Source organism: Mixophyes fleayi, chromosome 8 (genome assembly GCF_038048845.1).
Source record: "Mixophyes fleayi isolate aMixFle1 chromosome 8, aMixFle1.hap1, whole genome shotgun sequence".
Classification (NCBI taxonomy): Eukaryota; Metazoa; Chordata; class Amphibia; order Anura; family Limnodynastidae; genus Mixophyes; species Mixophyes fleayi.
This window is the reverse complement of record NC_134409.1, coordinates 19,276,181-19,298,435: the sequence shown is the minus strand read 5'-3', so window position 1 is coordinate 19,298,435 and position 22,255 is coordinate 19,276,181.

Here is a 22,255-nt window from a genome sequence, read left to right as displayed (position 1 = left end):
TTATTATTACCGTTTATTTATATAGCGCCACTAATTCCGCAGCGCTGTACAGAGAACTCACTCACATCAGTCCCTGCCCCATTGGGGCTTACAGTCTAAATTCCCTAACACACACACACACACAGACACAGACAGACACACGGTCAATTTGATAGCAGTCAATTAACCTACCAGCATGTGTTTTGGAGTGTGAGAGGAAACTGGAGCACCCGGAGGAAAACCACGTAAACACAGGGAGAACATACAAACTCCTCACAGATAAGGCCATGGTCGGGAATCGAACTCATGACCCCAGTGCTGTGAGGCAGAAGCTAACCACTTAGCCACCATGCTGCCAACCTTATTGCAGTCTACTAAGATTGTACGTTTATTGCAGTCCCTTAGATTGTACACTCCCTTGAGCAGGGCCATCTCTCCTCCTGTTTCCTACACTTCTAACTCTGCTCTCCAGCTACCTTTCCCCCCACCCCCCTGGGGGTCTCCCCGTCATCCGCACCCTTCCTCTTGGGCTCCAGCGCTTGCTGGTCTTCCCTCCCCCTCTCTCTAGCTGTGCTTTGAGCTTACTGAGTTACTGTGCTTACTGTTTACTGTACCGTACCGTCCCACCTTGTATTGTACTTGTTTGTCCCTGTACGGCGCTACGGACACCTAGTGGCGCCCTATAAATAAAAATTAATAATAATTAAAAAAAAATACTAACGCTCAGTGAGTAAAATGTGTATATTTTAATTGTGTAAGAACATTTACCCACTGATCTAAAATAAATGAATGTATTGTTGTAGAAGTGGTAATAGGGCAAATTTATGTAGGATTCTCATCGGATAATAATTAATAATTAGTTAGTTATTATGAGTTAGATATATAATAATAAACAGAAACAGCATTTTATAGTCATTCATAGATTAATCATAGGTAAATAGATGTATTATTAATTGATGTAGGTAAAAAATCCATCTTCGGTATTCAGCGGAAGCCGTTGAGGTTAGATGTCACCATTGACGCACTATAGAATCAGCAGGGTAACTTAGAGGTTAGAGGTTAATTAACATTGGAGGTTAATTAACAGGATTAAGGAATTGACTCAAAGAAACTAGATTATAAATCTTTTTTTTTTACTATTTCCGAGAATATGATTGTTTTGTGGTGTTGAATTGAAGATTAATTGGAACTGGGGAAATACATTTGTGAATATAGGTCAGCTGCTCAATTAGCAAGATAAAAATAAAGAATTAATTTGCCATCCAACTTCCTCTTTCGTATAGCCCTAATGCATTGTGTACTGTTCCAGGAAACCCTGCCTCTCCACTTTGCTGAGCTGAGTGTAGAACCTACCTCATAGTTATTGGACCAGGTGTTACAGCACCACCATCAAGTAATACAAAACCATTCCGGTCACACAGGCGTTACACGTGTAATGTAGAGTCTACGGATGTCAGGCAGTGAAGAGTCAACGGAAGTCATTGATGAAGAGCAAATTATCCACTGTGCAGTACACAAGCAGCTTTGGATCTACAGAGAAACTAGATTTTCATCGAGGTGCCTAGAATTAAACCTCATTCCACATAGTGAGATTATTCTAATTAGATGAACAGGTGAAGCCGGGGGGTGCTTGGATGATAGTGTATGATATAATATTTGGATATAATATTGAATGATATGATATTTGGATAGGATATTGCATATGATATTTGGATAGGATATTTTATGATATGATACTTGGATATAATATTGTATAATATTATACTTGAATATGATCTTGTATGATATGATACTTGGATAGGATATTGCATATGATATTTGGATGTAATATTGTATGATATGATATTTGGATGTAATATTGTATGATATGATATTTGGATATAATATTGTATTATATGATATTTTAATATGATTTTGTATGATATGATATTTATATATTATATTAAATGATATGATACTTGGATATGATATTGTATGATATGATATTTGGATATGATATTGTATGATATGTTCATATAATATTGCATGATATGATATTTGGATAGGATATTGCATATGATATTTGGATAGGATATTTTATGATATGATACTTGGATATAATATTGTATAATATTATACTTGGATATGATATTGTATGATATGATACTTGGATAGGATATTGCATATGATATTTGGATGTAATATTGTATGATATGATATTTGGATGTAATATTGTATGATATGATATTTGGATATAATATTGTATTATATGATATTTTAATATGATTTTGTATGATATGATATTTATATATTATATTAAATGATATGATACTTGGATATGATATTGTATGATATGATATTTGGATATGATATTGTATGATATGTTCATATAATATTGCATGATATGATATTTGGATAGGATATTGCATATGATATTTGGATAGGATATTTTATGATATGATACTTGGATATGATATTGCATGATATGATACTTGGATATGATCTTGTATGATATGATATTTGGATAGGATATTGCATATGCTATTTGGATGTAATATTGTATGATATGATATTTGGATGTAATATTGTATGATATGATATTTGGATATAATATTGTATTATATGATATTTTAATATGATTTTGTATGATATGATATTTATATATTATATTAAATGATATGATACTTGGATATGATATTGTATGATATGATATTTGGATATGATATTGTATGATATGTTCATATAATATTGCATGATATGATATTTGGATAGGATATTGCATATGATATTTGAATATAATATTGTATGATATGATACTTGGATATGATATTGCATGATATGATACTTGGATATGATCTTGTATGATATGATATTTGGATAGGATATTGCATATGCTATTTGGATGTAATATTGTATGATATGATATTTGGATGTAATATTGTATGATATGATATTTGGATATAATATTGTATTATATGATATTTTAATATGATTTTGTATGATATGATATTTATATATTATATTAAATGATATGATACTTGGATATGATATTGTATGATATGATATTTGGATATAATATTGTATGATATGATATTTGGATATAATATTGTATGATATGATATTTGGATATAATATTGTATAAAATTATACTTGGATATGATATTGTATGATATGATATTTGGATATAATATTTTATGATATGATACTTGGATATGATCTTGTATGATATGATACTTGGATATGATATTGTATGAAATGATATTTGGATATAATATTGTATGATATGTTATTTGGATATAATATTGTATAATATTATACTTGGATATGATATTGTATGATATATATATACATATACATATTTGGTATGTAATTTGTTTGTTTACTTATGAAAATCAATAAAATATTTTTTAAAAAATAATAAAAGGAATCATTACTGTGCAAAGTAAGTCAAATACTGTCCTATATCCATGATAAGATGCCTGTTGTACTGTTCCCTAGTATCCAATGATTTAATGTTGATTATACTTTTAGGTGGTGCAGCCGCCACTCACTCTAATTAAAATATTCATGTAATAAATTATGATTCTCTGACTCGTGTCTGTTTCCTTTACTAAACATTTACAGGAAGATAAAAGTTGAAAAGAAATCCAACTTCTAAAGGATTTTAGGACTTTACAGTAAATTAAAGGAAAAGACACTTCATTCATTAATAAATTCCTTTCATGTACGTTGTGTTCCATTCAATCTACCAGAGTTTAATGACGTTGTTCATAAATGAATAGTTCACATCAAGCAATAAATTGTGCATTATAATACTCAATCAAAAATATAAAAATATATTAAGAGTTATCCATCTATTACGTAGCTACTTTTTTAAACTTAAGTTGCGTGCAGGTTGTGTCTGACCATGAATCAGGTCCAATGTGTTTATTCCCACCCTTGTTGTTGGTCATGCACTGTGTAGGTTTAAGACTTTTAACACTTATCACAAAGTATTTTTATTATAGTTATCAGTTGTCCACTTGGAGCAATTAGGTGTAACAGCCTGGAATAGATAGTTCTCATGTCACATGTGTCCTGCGGACATATATTCTGCATTGCATCTATCTATAGAGATTCTTACTACATGTTGTCAGGTATCATGTTTTACTAGATATAAACATATATTCAGCTTCCTGCCTTAGGCTCTTCCATGCTTCTGCCTCTGCATACTCTTCTAATGCAGCCTTTCCACGCATTCCTCCAGGAATTGCCGGCATTCCCAGCCTCTAACTGGTGTCCTGACTCCAGCGCATCATTTGGCTTTCTCATGCAGTCCACTCGGCCAGTTCACCATCTCAAAGAGGTCTATTTGATTGTCCCACAAACTGCTACACTACCCACTTCACTAGTGAAGTGGGCAGATGCGGGAGAATGCCTTACTCTCCTGGGATTCTGGGAGACCTACCAAGAATTTGGGAATCTCCTGGACATTCCGGGAGAGTTGGCATGTATGCTATACATTTCTCAGCCCTCTTCTCAAGTATCCCTAACAGGGCCTGTGGTTGTTTCTGTGTATGAATTGTAATAAAGGGAAGGGTCTGCCATAGGCCTCTAAAAGAGGAATCTGATATTCAACTGACTGTCGGCAGGTAAAGAATGCAGACCCGGTCACATACCATTATAGCAGTGGAACTAGGTTAGGTTTACAGGAGTAAGACAAGTGTGACAAAGTAACAGTATAAAATGTGATTTAAAGTACATGCTTTGAAAGTGTATTTCCACAGCAGGCTGACAAAGTGTGTCTGCAATGAACAGTAATTACAGAGCACCTGAGGAGGAGACTTTCTTCTAAAGGCAAGGTGGGAGTGTCGCCTGTCCGTCAAGCTTAAGCTGTGACAGGAGTCTCAAGTATATAAACCTGAATTGTGCAATGGTACTTTACGACCGATGCCAGATAGTGGCCGGTGACCAGGGAGGGAAACTGGGGCTAGCCAGTGTTAGGTTGCCTGGTGTCGTCCTGACATAGTGTTTGCTGTTTCTTGTGGCGGAGCAATAAAAGTACCGTTCATTCCAAGCAAGAAGTTGTTCATGTATAAATCACCTGAAGGTGCCCGTGTCACAGAATATATGTTATCCTTACAGGCCAAGACAGGTGTTTTTCAGCCATGTCTATATAGCACAACCCCGAGATTTTCCTGGGGAGCCAGCTGACATAAGGAGCTCTATCAGTAGCACGTGATGTGATGATGCATGTGCATGTGAAGTGATTATGCATATACTGTAACGTTCCATGCGCCACAGGCTTTTGCCATAGCTTGGGCTGGCACTGTGTATACATATGAGTCGTTTATTTTTATTGCCCTTGGGTATGACACAGATGTGCTCTCTGTAGGGCTAACCAGAGAACAAAATCAGACAATTTGACTACATATTAAATTTACTTTCATGACAAAAATAATTTTAATAATCCTTCGGGAGACATCTGAGAAAAACAAACATACAGAAAAAATACCTCTAAATTCAACTGTACCCCTAGCAGTTTTCATACATTTCAGATTAGTGTATATTAAACAAATAACTTAGTGTTTGCTACACACAACTGGATGCCCAAATAGCTTCCTATTAAAAGAGTAAAGGCTCTTAGGGAGAACATGAAAATAATGACCTAAATTATGAGGTCAATTTATAATGTGGGGACAGATTTATAGCTGGGGTAGGGCATGTCCTAGATCAACTTTAAATTTCAACGTAAAAATAAAGCTATCGACTATTTGTGTGCTACATGAAAAAACAGCCAGTATTTAACGTATGTGCAAAATAATAAACTAATTTGCAACCCTTGTATTGTACCAGGGTTTGTCCAGGAGAAAATGAACTCCCTTTTTTGCCTTACTTTCCTTAATGGTGGCTAAGTGGTTAGCACTTCTGCCTTACAGCACTGGGATCATGAGTTCAATTCCCGACCATGGCCTTATCTGTGTGGAGTTTGTATGTTCTCCCTGTGTTTGCGTGGGTTTCCTCCGGGTGCTCCAGTTTCCTCCCACACTCCAAAAACATATTGGTAGGTTAATTGGCTGCTATCAAAATTTACCCTAGTCTGTCTGTGTGTGTGTGTGTGTGTGTGTGTGTGTTAGGGAATTTAGACTGTAAGCTCCAATGGGGCAGGGACTGATGTGAGTGAGTTCTTTCATAACGCTTTCATATATAATATACAACAATAACTAATAATAATAATAATAATAATAATAATAATAAAAGTAAAAATTATAATAATAAAATACAATAAAAATAGAAGGTCTTAGTTCCATATTTTGTCCCAAACATGCATACTTTCCATTTCCTCGAGTTTCATGCTTCTCACAGACACAAATAACTTTGTCTTTCAGTAGATATTATGGGAGTCATGGTAGGAGCCATTGTCAATAATAGCAGTTAGCAGATATACATTATGGAGATTTCACTGCTGTCAGTAACCACCGTAGTGCAGCGTGGGATCCTCTGCTCATCCTTAAACCCAGGAAGTGAAGGATGAAATACGGTGGACAGCTGAAATTTAAAGCAAATGTTGTCACAGTGAAACTGAGCAAGGGTTTTGGCTACATACTGTGGGTTCCTAAATATTTGCAGAGCAGAGGTCAGAGGATCAGGACAGCAAGTTCAGCTCTATTCCCCATTTTTTAAATATTTTCTGTCAATGTGTGGAAAATGAAGATCTGTAACCCAGGCCAGTGGGCATTATGCAATTAATAGAACTTTATCGCTCTGATTTGTCTCACTCTGAACCTGGGTGTTCTAAAGTTCATAGTTCGGATGTAACAAAGTATCTTAGAAAACTGAATTAAAGCTGAAATGGAAGCCTTTACTGGAGATGTGTATATATATATATATATATATATATATATATATATATTTATTTTTATTTTAAAGATTGTTTTTTATAGGGAATAGTACTGATTTGCTTAAAAGGGATATATGTTTGATATGTTTTATTGGTTTAAAGTACACCAATCACCTTCACATGGTGGAGGTAGACATTTTGTAGGCTGAACCAATGTTCAGCCAATCAGTTCACTAGGAAATAGTGACATCACCAAGAACTGATGCAAAGTTGGTTTTAAAATAGGAGCCTATTTCCGCCCATATCTAGAACTCTAAACATATCCAGATTTGACCACACAAGCAGCCTGTGTTCCACTGGAACTATTTAATACCTTAGGGACCTGATTCATTAAGGACCTTAACTTGAGAAACTTCTCATTTCAGTCTCCTGGACAAAACCATGTTATAATGCAACGGGTGCAAATTAGTATTCTGTTTTGCACATAAGTTAAATACTGACTGTTTTTTCATGTAGCACACAAATACTTGATAGCTTATTTGTAGACTGAAATTTAAAGTTGATATTTGTGTGCTACATGAAAAAACAGGCAGTATTTAACTTATGTACAAAACAGAATACTAATTTGCACCCCTTGCATTGTAACATGGTTTTGTCCAGGAGACTGAAATAAGAAGTTTCTCAAGTTAAGATCCATAATGAATCAGGCCCAAGTTTCTTAAGTTAAGATCCTTAATGAATCAGGCCCTTAGTGGCCAAACTAAAGTCCATGTTTGGAGGTGTGTGCTATTTGTAATGGAAATATATTTTTGAATTCATTGTCTACCCTGGAAAATGTTATATTGATTTTGGTTTTTTATAGTGTTCTCTTTTTGTAACCTTATTATTTTACGGTCATTGCATAGGGAAAACCGAACAATCGTTACGTTCTTGAACCTGAAAAAATGTACCCTAAATTTTAATTGACTTTATATCCTGAGTTAAATGGTGCCACATATGTGTACTTTACTCAAGCTGTAATGGAGATATAACGCCAGTAATTTTGTTAACTATTTTTTTTCTTAAGTTAAAACATGTTTACGTTCTATATGACAGTATTTGTAACCATAAATATTTTAGTAACATGATAGAGATGTTGATACAGCATTTATATCCACATGTCCTTCTACTAACAAGATCCACCCCCTCCAAAGGATCCAGAATTTTAAATTAAGTACACAAAGTGGCATGCACAGTATAGTAATATATAATGATGGAAGTTAGGTTGTATAAGGATATCTGATTAGAGGTCTTGTTTCCCTGATGCTATAGTGGTTGAATCAACATATAATGGGACTTATTAGACTTGGAAGACCGAATGGTCATCATCAAAGTCGCCAGAGAATTCGGAAAGTAGTCACAATAAGGAGCGTTCCGCATATCCTATATGTCGCCAGGGGATGGTTTGTTGTGTCTGTGATCACTATTTATAATGTCTCTAATTGCATTGTTAACCCCTCAGTATCTGTGATATAAGCCAAGTATATTTCAAATTAATGTGTCGGAATCAGTCAAGGTTAGTTTAAATTGTTATCTAATGGCACACATCCTATTGTCTTTAAAATGACTTGGAATTCTAATGGTAGTTATAAACTTATAGAGGACAAATCTAGTATCAAAGTAAGAGGGACAAATTTATATTATGGATACCTGAACCTGCTCCATGGTATTGCTATCCCTTACATTTAGAGAATAGAACGATACATAATAGCATAAACATAAGAAGTGTCAATGTACAATGAATAGCAAAAAAGTTCAACCTATGACAAACATCAACAAATATATATATATATGCATATATAATACATGTGGTACAGAAAGAACAAATAATGTACACATATATAACATGCTGTTGCATGGTCTCATAGCGCTGAGTAGTGAACTGTTGGGGGGGCACAGACTTTTTAATTTAAAAAAATTTAACATTTTATTTATTTTATAACATATTATAATATGTATTCATAAGCTAAAAAAACAAAGTTGTGACATCAGAAAGCACTTTAGTGTAATGAGCCATAATATGTCTTAATTGTGTCTTGATCACACTGTGTGACATTTTGTAGAGTCTTAGCAGCTGCTCCCCCTTTTTCCAAGCAGGTTATCCAGTTTTCCCAATATATGACCTGTATTATGTTAGGCAGTGCTCATCCTCCTCATTCAGCCTCTCTCACTGTCCCCGCTATCGCTCTGTATGTTCTTGCGGTTTCCTGTTGGACTTGTGTCTGCAACTCCCAATCTCTAATTTGTGGTTTGTGATCCTGTATTTAGTGAGTCTGGTGTTGTTTTTGGTGTGTGTAACAGATTTAGGATAGTTATTGACTCTAACCCCATGTACGGTACAATCCAGCTGCTTACCCCGAGGTCCGAGCTATTGGATCTATTTTCAGTGTTGCCACAAGCAAGTATTGCTGAATTAAACAGGTCTGGCTTGTTTGGCTGGGACGCACGATGGCATAACTAGTGATGCCATCCTTTGGTCTACTAGTGTCTTCTTATGTAGTTGTTTTCTTTATAATCTCTTGTATTGATTTTTACCGGTTCTATTATTTCTCTTTTCCCTTACTTAGCTATATTTTTTCTGTTTATATTTTGTTGACTGTGCTACGCTGCGGATTCTCTGGCACTATTTAAATAAAAATGATGATTCTGAGGATAATGATGATGATTTCAGATGATGACCTCATATACAAGGAGATTGCTGTCAATGTCCACTGCATTTTTTTCCACCTGTCCCAAATGTCATCTGAGCACACTGGGTACCGTTGGTCTAATATATAGCTAATTATATTGTAAGTTCTGAAATATAATTGAATAATCTTTTTTTTTGCGTCTTTTATCTCTATCAAAACACTTACAATTTTTTACTCATTGTTTTGTAATGTAGCCTATCCTGATCAGCTATGTAAACTCTACATACCCAGTAGTGTAAGGCTGGGTACACACTAAAGAGTTTTCAGCTAATAATCGGGCCAATCATCCGATAAAGGACTGGTTGACCTGACATTGCATTAGTATGTACGTGCCAGCGATGAATGAGAATCATTCCAAAGCACAGATCATCGTTTTATTTGATTGTTCAGCAGAAATATAAATCTCGTTCAGCTATGGAATGACATCCTTCCAATGTGTACACTCACAATCAGGATCTCCATAGAGTTTACAGAGTCATGATCTTTTCAGCCGATGGTTATGACAGATGAAGAGCACAGATCTGAAGTAAATCTTTTAATACATGTATATAGTGTGTAGGCATGAATCGGCTGCTGATCAGGACTTTTTTTCCCCAGTCGTTAGTAAAATTGTTGTAGCTAACACATTGGTCGGAAAATTCGGTAATGTGTATCCAGCCTTAGAAATAGCTTACTCCTAATACCTCGTACACACAGGCACTCAAAGCACGCAGAACCAACACTGCCAGGGGCAAACGCAGGATTTGTAGAGGGGGGTTTCCACACTAAGCCACCAGTGGGCGTGACCAGCATACCTGGGGGCGTGGCTATAATTTTAGACAGTGCTTGACTGCTCTCCAACTCTTCCTATCCCCATTATATACATGGGCAATGCTGCGGGCACTACTGTTAGGTGCACAAAGCTCTCCCTTTTCAAGCAGAGCCGTGTGAAGTGGGAGCAGGGTCCAGCCACCTCAATTATACAGTGCCGCAGGCTTGGAGGGGGTTTTCCAGGCACTAGGAAACCCCCACCCCCCTCGGTTTGCCTATGACTGCCTAGTAGACGCTCTCTGACGCCAGAGCTCCAGAAAATAATGTAAGCACATTGACCCGTACATACACATTTTCTGATAACTTTAGTAACTTTAGTTTGCGGCAATTCTCTCTGTATAATATAATAGAGCGCTATGGTGTTTATTGCGTACACTGTACACTATGCTGCAGGGAGGCTTTCAGAACATCCTTCAAATAAACTGTTAACAGCGAAGGTAATGTACAAAGTGATGTCGCCCCTGTAAACAGCACAATGTATGAACCATGCACAACCTTAAGAATACTTTAAAAAACACATAACAACAAAATGGTTATTGTGGTAATTAAGTGCCTACCAGACAGTGAGAATAGTATTTGGCAAACCCTGTTCTCAGCAGCTGCCTAAGATACTGCAATACAAGTAAGTTATGCTGCGGCTACATGACTGTGTATATATATCTGTATATATATGTCTGCATTCAGTATTAAGTATTATTTAGTCACAGCAGTTGCTGCCATCTAATTGCTGGGTTTCATGACACTGAAAGGGTCTGGATCATTTCTAAGACCGCTTGAAACATGAAACAATGCGTCTAAATATAGATGGTTTGCAGAGTGAAAGAAAACCCTCAATGATATATAGGAGAAATGTATACGTTACATACGGCTTGAGTTACATGGGTGAGATTGTTATGACAGCAGGGAGATCAGTACAACAAGTGTATGATGCTATATCTGTATCTTTCAGGTGAGTGGGATCTAGTAAGTGTCATTGGTGGGGCTTATAGTGGGCAACATTATGTATATTTCCATCAGTCGCAAAAATTTTGGGGGTCTCAGCACTACTGGTCTTACACTCCCCTCCCTCTGCCCCCTCTCTGCTCTTCTGAACATGAGCAGGGTCCAGCGTATGCATAGTGAAGTCAGAAACTGGGCCTATTGACACATGGTCAGTAGAGGCTTGGCTCTCCTCTTGTGAGTATGCCCAAGGTGGCATATCATAGTTGCCAACCTTTCCAGACTGGCCCCCTGGAGTCTCTGGGGGAGGTGGGTGCAAGGGGTCGGGGGCTCGTAGAATCGTATAATATTTGGCCCCGCAAAATGAAGCGATTCCCGGAGAATCGCGTCATGGAGGTTTAAAATCTGCCCACTTCACTTGGAAGTGGGCAGATGCGGGAGAATTGCCAGCTCTCCCGGGAGTCCCCTGCTCGGAATTCCGGAGTCTCCTGAACATTCCCGCAGAGTTGGCAAGTATGCAGCATATGCATAGTGAAGCCAGAATAAAAATAAAAAAATAAAATGCTCCTAAAAAGTTGTTTGGGATGAAAAATGACCTTAGCAAGTAATTTAAAAAAGTTAAAACATTACAAGAAAATTAGCAATTAAACATTAACAATGAATTTTTAAAGGAATACTTTACTATATTGCGGCAGCTGAAGATCCCGGCAACGTCCGATGACGTCAGATTGAAGGGACACACTGTCATCCGAGCTCCTAAGGTAGTAATTTAAAGTGGAGCCGCCTGTACAATGTACATGGCTTATTAAACAACCTTGTAAGGGGATCTTCAGCTGCCACAATTTAATAAAGTACTCCTTTAAAGCTGTCAGTCTTTCCACTCAGTTGGCAATGAGGTCTTCGGTCTCATCGTGCCGCGGTAAGCAGTGTCGGGATTTAAACAGTCGTTATAGTGAGTACCACCAACATAGACGAGGTGTAAGTTTTGGAGCTCATGAAGATAATTGTCGCATCTTTGCTACAGACGCATCCATACACTAAATTTAAGGTTGCACTCTTCCTGCCAGCAACTCCAAGTAGAGCTGGACACGTGGACAGGACATCGTTCTGTTCAACTCTAAGTCAATCCCTAGACCTACACTTTCAGAGACGAAGCGTAATGAGCTGGACCTGGTTGGTGCCTAGAGGGATCTCCAGAACTAGGTGCCTGAGAGTACACACCTACATAAAAAGGTCAGAATAATTTTACAGAATACTTTTACATAAAAATTTTACAAAGCCAAATTCAGTCGGCCTGGTATGCAAACCACTGTGCGATAAGGAGAAATGTGTCCTCCATATGTTATTGTTTTATATTAGGTTTGTTGCTCTACATAGTCAGAGAATGTTATGACTGTTTAAAGGGATGTGGTGCTTAACTATGCAAACACAATACCCTAATAAATTGTCCTGGTGACATGTATGTCATTCTTTTCTCATCTGCTGCTCTAACGATCATCTTGTCGTTTGACAGCACCAAGTTCTCTCGTTCCATAATTATATATAGCAAAGTACAGCTTGAAATACAAGAACAGTGTAGGAATGCAATGCAAATCCAAAAATAAGAGCATTGAGTTATCACACTCAGATATACATTTTCTTCCTCTTTTAATTATGCAGTGATTGGGATGGTGGTGGGATATTGTTTAATAATCTGAGCAATTATTTGGAGACCTGCCAGAGTATCCAACAAGCACTAATTATTATTACATGCTGTATTATTCATTTATTTGCTCTTCCCTGGCCACATCCTGATTTGTTATTGCAGTGTTTGTTTCTTGTCTTACATTTTGTTATGCCGTGCTGTCAGCAAACTGAAATATTATATTGGAGTTTCATAAGAGGAACATCCCATGGTTGCCGTCGTCACTAAACATTACAGTGTTAAAAACACATTACACATTGCTGCCTGTACACAGCTGTTTAGTGAACTGCCCCAGCAGTGATGAGTGGCGACGAGTGATAGCGGTCACTAACTCTTGCTAGTAAGAAGACACCTAAATTTCCTTGGCTAATTATATGGGATAGTAAGAAGCATCTACAGCAAGGAAAACTAAAAATATTTTTTTATAACGAAGGATCTATTAAACCATTGCCTCTGCTGCCCCCTGTGGTCCAATCAAACACTGGCACCAGGGGCAGGCTAGGTTAGGGTGAGGGGGGCATCTGCCCCCTTGGCTAGTCCCATAGTGGGCTACCTTGGGCTGGGTCACTGGATCACCTGCATTTTTTTCCCTTGAAAATGTTCCTAATAAGCTGCTGAGTTGGGTCTTGCTCCCTGGGCTAAAATTTGCCAGCCCTCCCTTGACTGGCACCCCTTCAGCATTCCTGGCACCGGAGTTTTTACTGCGCGGTAAAAAAAAGTTTAAGCCACCATTTTTAATTCCGATTGTGCCATCTAGGCATATTTTACACAGTGGGCAGCACGGTGGCTCAGTGGTTAGCACTTCTGCCTTACAGCACCGGGGTCATGAGTTCAATTCCCAACCATGGCCTTATCTGTGAGAAGTTTGTATGTTCTCCCCGTATTTGCGTGGGTTTCCTCCGGGTGCTCCGGTTTCCTCCCACACTCCAAAAACATACTGGTAGCTTAATTGGCTGCTAACAAAATTGACCTTAGTCTCTCTCTGACCCTAGTCTGTCTGTCTGTGTGTTAGGGAATTTAGACTGTAAGCCCCAATGGGGCAGGGACTGATGTGAGTGAGTTCTCTGTACAGCGCTGCGGAATTAGTGGTGCTATATAAATAAATGGTGATGATGATGATAAAGTGAATTTATATGTTTACATAACATTTTACACAGTAAAGTGCATTTATATGTGTACATAATAAATAACATTAAATAACATTTGTTGCCTGAGATCCAGGAACCGATATATCGATGAAAAAGTTACATCAACTGAATTGGATCTTGTAATGTTGTTTGGGTGGGGTGGCACCTTTAGTGAAGATGAGGCAGCACTCTTCTGCATAGGAACTTTATGTTTCTTTGTACTTTTTACAATCGAAAAGAAGTTGTAAATTTTTGTATAGCTATCAACACTTGCAGTGATTTTAAGATCTTTAATTGAAAAATTAAATATACAAAATGACCTTATTATTGAGTTTAATGTACACACAGGAATGATCTAAGTATGATACATTTGAGGTTTTGAGCATAGACCATAGATAAGATAATTTAATTGGTGGCCAAATTTAAAAATGTTATTGCCCACTCATGTAACGATCTTGGAGCTAATATTGGCCCAATATAGTCGTGTTTAGCATCAAAACAATCGGTGACAGTCTGGTATGAACCAGTGTTCTAGAACATGCTTCATGTTAATGTTCCCTCAGAATACAGGTTTTTCTAATAGTACATAGATCGATAGACAGTCCTCTCTGTCTGTATGTATTGCCCAGTATTGTCTTATTAATGTTTGTTCCCAATTGTAAAGCGCTACGGAATTTTCTGACGCTATATAAATAAATGTTGATGATGATGATGATGATGGTAGGCAGCACGGTGGTTAGCATTGCTGTTTCGCAGCACTGGGGTTATGGTTTCAATTACAACCATGGACCTATACATGTGGAGTTTGTATATTCCCCCTTGCTTATGTGGCTTTCGATGCGGATTTCAGTGCTCTATTTTCTCCAACACTCCAAAAACATACTAGTAGTTTAAGGGGGGTATTCAATTGTTAGCGTTAACGGGGAAAAACGAGCGCTCAAAAAATATTACCGTTTATACGGTAATTTTGCGCGAGAAAAGCGTTAATACGGTCCGCTCAGGGAGCGGCGAGCTGAAATTCCGCGAGTAATTACCGTATTAACGCTAAGATTTTTTGAGCGCTCGTTTTTCCCCGTTAACGCTAACAATTGAATACCCCCCTAATTGCCTTCTGGCAAAATTGACTCTAATAGTTGTGTGCGCATGGTAGGAAATTTAGTCTGTAAGCTCCAATGGGGCAGGGATTGATGTGAATAATAAATATTCTCTGTACATCGCTGTGTAATATGATTGGTGCTAAAAAAATAAGCAATAATCATAATAATAATAATAATAATAATAATAATAATAATAAAAGTATATACGACTGTTTTCTCAACTATAACATGTAAAAAACTGCAAACAAATATTGCATTCTATTTTTTAGAACAACATTTTGTATATGGAACAAAGATATTTTTTTAAAAACCTTATCTTGTACAAAAATACTATATGAAATGTATAAGCCTGAGAGTTGTATGTTTTCTTGAGACATTAAGAGGATAAATGTATTTCTGCATATGAGTCACACTGTAGAAGTACACATTAGGGCATGCACTGTTTGATTGTACTTTCATAGATAATGTCTAGAACATTTACAAGCAAACCTAATATGCTTGGTTTAAATACCTCGGTACACACAGTATTGTGTTGCAGACTTGAATTTGACATGTTATTTAGACACATAACACAATAGTGAACTCTTGAGCGCGCAAGTTGTTAAAAGAAACTAACGCATTTGTTAAAAATTTGTAAAATTGGACCAAAGCCAAAAACCAAAGTAAACATAATTGAAATAGCGAGATAGCTGAATAAGGGGCTGAGCGGAGGTGGATGTGTCTGTTTCGGAGCACATAATTGCTGCCTGTATTTTAGTTTCTGGAATCAGGAGGTTATTTTAATATTTCATCTTCTTACCTTAACCTATTCATTGGTATCTGACAGTCTGACAGTTTGACTGCTTTCTTATCTTGTCGATGGACTGTTATATTTCTCTGTCAGGTTTTTGTACAAAGAGGTGTATTATTTGCCATTTAAATATTTTGTGGGGCCCAGTATACAAATGAGGATTCAGTTTATGTAACTGTTGACAAAGTTCTTTAAGAGAATGTCCAAGTTGTTCTTCCCTCCTTTTTCTAGATTATAAATAAATAATCTGTGAAGGGATAACATTTGTGAGGATCAGAAATCTCTCCTGAAGATCTGCCATGAATATATTTGAATTTCGAGGGCCTGATTAAGAGTTGGACGTAAGCCCATTTGCGCCATGTAAAATTAATCTTGAATAAAATATGGCACACTGTGCATGCTGACAACTTGAACTGAGCATATCCCATACTTACACCCTCTTGCACTTGGAGAGGCAAGTAAGGGGAGTTCACATGTCAGTGCAGGAAGAGAAAGTGGAAACGCAAATCAACCACAACTCTTAGTGATGTGTCCAATTTTGACTTACAAATATCTTTAAGATACGCTTTAAAGAATGTTTCCAAGTAGATGATGACGGACACATTTTTGTGCTGGACTTATCTATACACTCAAATTACAGTTGCACACATCGTAAGACACGTGGAGCTCAAAATACAGCCACAGAAATATAAGTGTTTGGATGCATTGTGTAGAAAAATCGCAGTGTTACCTTTAATTCCCTTAGTAGACACCCTTTGAGGCAAGCAAGTCACATCCACGTCGTATCTTCCACATGTCTGGATCTATCTGCTTGTATTTTATTGTCTGTCTGTTCAACACTAGCCCTGGCAGCCTGATGATTATCTAGCCTCACTCAGTCTGGTATGTGGAAAAATATAGTAATTAATTACCGATGGGAGATGAAGAAGGGAGAAGGGACCTCTCAGAACCTTGTCTCAACAAATACTACAGCATTCAACGTTGTACTTTGTAACAACTAGGGGCTGGCTGGGCTAGGGGGCAGGCTAGGGGGCAGGGGAGCATCAGGACCCTGGGACGGTGCCATGGTGGGCTACCTTGGGCTGGATCACTGGGCCACTTGCATTTTTTTTTATTTAAAATGTTCCTAATAGACAGCTGAGTCGAGTCTCACTTCCCCCCTGGCAACAACTGTGATAATATGTTGAGAACTATTTGTTATCTCTGTAGACTATGTCCAGACCCAGACTGGTATTTTTGTGTGCATTATATTACACTTCGAAACACTCCTAACATGCCTTTCTATTCACTTGAATGGGATTAAAAGTGAGATGGGATTAAAAATGTAAAAAATACTCTCAACATATTTTTCATGTCTACTATTAATCCAGTGGTGGAAGAATTGTCACTACGTGGGTTAAGGCCACTACATGGCCCGTAGATGAGAAGGCCCATGATCCCGAGGCCTCAGGATGGTGGAATAACATTACCGAACACTCCCACAATTTTGCTATTTTCACTATCATGCTTCAGCACTATTAAATATCTTTATATTAAATGTATTGTGCATTATCACAATACATGGGTAAATACTTCTGTCCCATTGACCAACACTAATGCAATATTCGTAGTGAATAGCGTAATTTTGCAATGCATTTTGCATATTTTTATCTGTGCCTCTGGCTCTTCAGTGTTGTGGAACTACAAAGCACAGCATGTCTTGCCAGAAGGCTAGCTGGAAGTTGCCATTTCAAAACAGCTGGAGAGCCAAAGTTTACATTGGTATACAGCCAGCCGCATAATACACAAACACTGTTTCATAGTCACCTACAAATGCACTCCCCCAGTAGGCCCAGCATGCCTAATCTGACAAGGCCCCTGCTGGGGGGGTTTTCATTTCAATTTACCGCTACTGAAGCCATGCCCATCCCCTACCACCATGTGCTGGCCACGCATCCTAGCTTGGCAAAGAAGAGAAGGGGCGCTTAGCATGCTCTTGTTCCATGGGCCATGGCTCCAAGCTACACCTCTGTCTATAACCACAAGAATATTATTAACCAATTTTGTTTTTTAACCCAAAAAACTAAATTTGTTGAAGCATTCACTATTTAACATGTGGTTACATGTGGTCATCAGAGCCCATGAAAACAAACACAACATTACAATGATATTTCAAATCTTCCTTCAAGATATTTGTATTGGAGACTAGACGATGCCATGTTACTGAGTCCATGGGTTTGTTCTGAGGTAGCAGACACGTTAAACAAATTTTTCATTAGAAACGTTACGGAAGAGGTTTCAGTCCCCTTTTTGAAGGATGTCCACAAAGCTACCATTACAGGTAAATTAATTATTCTGGCCTCAGCTAAGAAAAAAGGGGAACATGACCTATTTCAAAATTTTAACATCCCTGAGAAGACTACTTACTGAGATGCACTCTAAGAAAAAGCTTCCAGGGCACTTAAGTGGCTGCACCAGTTTGCATCTGCTGTGTATTCTGCTTCTTACTCAGACCTGGCATGTAGTTCGGGTGTATCTCCTTCTGAGTGCTGATTGGAGGCTGGCACTTTATAAACTCTCACCTATCCTGCACTCATTGCCAGTGATAGCTTTAAATGTTAGCTTCCTGGTTCCTGAATCTGTGTTCTGTGTTTCATCAGTAGTTCCTGGTTCTGCAGTTATTTGTCTCCTGGTTCCTGATACCTGGCTTTGCCTCTAAAATCTGCTGGTTCCTGGCTCTGCTTTCAGTTGCCCAATGGCTCCTGATATCTGGCCAGCTAACTTAAGATCCCAAGAAAATGACAAAGGTATTCCGATCTTTTTATAGTAAGCTTTATAACAGGTGTAAGCTCCTTAAATTGAATCTAGAAGCTGTTGACATTTTTTTACACCCTAATAACAGAAGAAAATACTCTCTCAACCTTCCTGAATGTAGTCAGCCTCTGTTTCTGGCCAGATGGCTTTCTTTTCCTCTGTAGGGTATCCTCACTTCCAAACTTATGGGCCTTTTAGCTCAATTTAGGATAGGGATTCTTTAGGTTCAGCCAGCATAACAGCCATAATTCCTGTGAGCCATAAAGAAGGTAAAGACCTCCATCTCTTGCGTGATCTACAAGCCAATTTCCTTCCAGACCGTTGCTAAAATACTAGCAAGTATGGCTCCTTGTATTGGTACATCCCAACCAAGATGGGTTTGTACCTGACATCATCTTTGCATTATACAATGTTAATATCTTACATAATCCAAAAAAGTGTACCTGTGTACCTGGATGCAGAAGCTCATCCGGATATATGGAAGGGAGTGGCAAAATATTCTATTAGTGTGCGTTTAAAAGAGAACGCATATAAGTTTTATATGCTGGTACCTTGTCCCAACTAGACTGCATAAGATTTAATCGAGTGTCTCCCACCGTTTCCTAGAGTGGCTGTCAAGAACCAATATATTTTCTTCATATATGGCGGCCATGCCTGGTCATACAGCAATGTTAAGTATAACAGCTGCAGATGTTTCATAAAAATTGAAACACCTATTACCTCCACCTATCTTTTCCTGATCTTCCTAAACATCTAAGATCTAATAGCCAGTCCTTGAAAAAAAATCAGAATCCACCAACTATAGCTGTCCTTAGGGAAAAAAAACTGCTATATCTATGAGATGGAACTTATGACTAATGAACCGAGCAACTCATCTGCTTCTTTCTATAAAACCTGGGCCATCTGGACTCAATTTAATAACATACCACCTCCACTTTTCTAACTCTAGACCACATAGCAAGGAAGCTCACCCAGAGCTTATAATTACCTAACGTTGTAACATTGAGAAACTCCGACTACCCCCCTCCACCCCATCCACCCTTCTCCTCCCAGCCCCACCCCCATCCTAACCATTTTATTTTCCTTTTATTAAAATGAAAAATAGGCATTTTTAAGTGTTTTCCTTTTCTTCTTATGTTTATTGCACATTTGAACTTATTTATAAATATTGCACTAAAACAAACTTGACTTTGATTGCAATTTTCCTTGTGCTTATTTGCTTTTGTTTGTAATTATTTGATGCTGTCAATAAAAAGTTGTTTAAAAAGAAACAAACAGGTGCTGCCACTCATATTTAATGCATTTATAAAAGCACCAAATTGTTTTCATAGCAGCATTTCTTAAGAAAGAAGCTATGTGTGCTTGATAAACAGGCCTCCCTTCATTTAAAAAAAGGATTGTTTCAACAGAAATCATTACATTGTCACTTGCCATTTCCACAGGTATGGAAAACCAAGAATATGTAGAGTTAACCACTCTATCTCAGCCTGTTTTTCATTTCCAAATATGCAAAACGTGATAATTATTGTACGGCAAGCTGTGGAGCACCACATTATAATAATTGTGCTTTTCGATTGATTTTGGAGTATTTTCGTTTCACTAACCCCCTTAGCCTTGCATTAATCCCTGTAATTTTACACATTCTGCCAGCTCTTCAGAGAAGTGCACGCCTTGCATTTAGTGTCTCTTAAATGTTGAATTGTGGACAGACTGTTTCAGCCAGTGATACCAGTTTTGAAGAGCAGTGTGTCCATGCGTCAGAGAACAGTATAGACATTAGATCAAAAACAGAAATCTCTGCACAAGTGGATCTTAGCGCTGAGGATAGTCAATCATCTGAACATCTGCCTGGGATACAAAACACAAACATGTAAGAGGAATATGGGATTTCAGACTGATTAGAAATCAGCATTTGCCAGTAATATAAAGAATAGTATATTTTAGTTTATCCACAGACGGGTTGATATTATATTAGGCCAGTAACTCTGAGTTGACGTCTAATATTATACTGTCTAAGTAGGGATAGGTTATTGGTTATGGGTATGACAAATGTTCCTAGTGATTGGGCAGCACGGTGGCTCAGTGGTTAGCACCTCTGTCTCTCAGTATTGGGGTCGTGAATTCAATTCCCAAACATGGCCTTATCTGTGTGGAGTTTGTATGCTCTCAAAATTGTGTGTGTGTTAGGGAATTTAGACTGTAAGCTCTATTGGGTCAGGGACTGATGTGAGTGAGTTCTCTGTACAGCGCTGCGGAATTAGTGGCGCTATATCAATAAATAAACGATGATGATGAATACTAAATTACATCTCCTGCACTTCCCAGCTAAATATACATTTATTTTACTACAAAATTAAAAGCTATCATGGATTTGTTTCTATGTTGTTAGTCCGCCCAAGCTCTTGGGCACAGATATTGAGTATTTAGGCCCATTTAGACTATTATTCGCTGTGTTGAGATTTGCATTGTTATATGTTTACTGTTTTGCTTTCCTCTAATATCATGTCCATTTTTTTTGCTTTGCCATCTACACAGCACTGTTGGCCATCTGTGGTGCCCTATATAGAAAGGATAATAATAATAATAATAAAGGTAATATGTTTGCAGGTATCTATTCCCTAGGGAGACAGGGGTCTATTTATGACCCCAGAGCGGTAGCCATCAATATGTAGCAAAGTAATTCACATTACAGTGGTATATAAAGAAGCAGCGCTGTAATTTACTATGCTGCTATAGGAAACGCGGCCCTGACTCCTCTGTGAAAAAAAATATCTGTTCACCAGCAGCCTAATGCTGCCAGCGAATGGAGAAAGTTCTATGCAGCAGCCTAACACTCACAGCGAATGGAGAAAGTTCTATGCGCAGAGCGCTTTCTCCAGGAGGGATCGTTGAAGCCAGAGAGGCTACAATTGGATCCAGTGAAAAATACCTGCAGCACTTTGCTTTTCGCTTCTTGATGAATTACCTAATGCTGCTGTCCCCATAGAGTTCTATGGGGACAGCGGTAAGTGCCGGTAACTAGGTTAATTAGGCTAATGTGTGATTTTTCCAGGGTCAACCCTTTGATAAATAAGAAAAAATGGTGAAAGAGCCTTTTACCGGTGTTTATACTGGCATTTTGACTCTTCTCCACCTGTTAAATAGACAACCACAGTTTGCAGAGCGACAGAGAGGACTGATTGACAGACACCCAACACTCTTTGGTACCCCCCATAGTCCTATACTAGAATGTGCGACAAGAGGAGCTGAACAACTCAATGAAACAGATCAGCAACCATAAATCACAGAGGAAACTAAACTGTGACAGTCAGATCAGATCACAAAGTTAGTACCAGCTCGTAGACCCTCTTATTAGACTTTAACACAACTAGAAAAATTGGAATCTAACTCATGTGAAGAGATCAGCCAGCTGTCAAAGGATGAAACCAGAAATGACAGCACAACAGGAATTTGATTCCTAGTATTATTATTATTATTATTATTATTATTATTATTATTATTATTATTA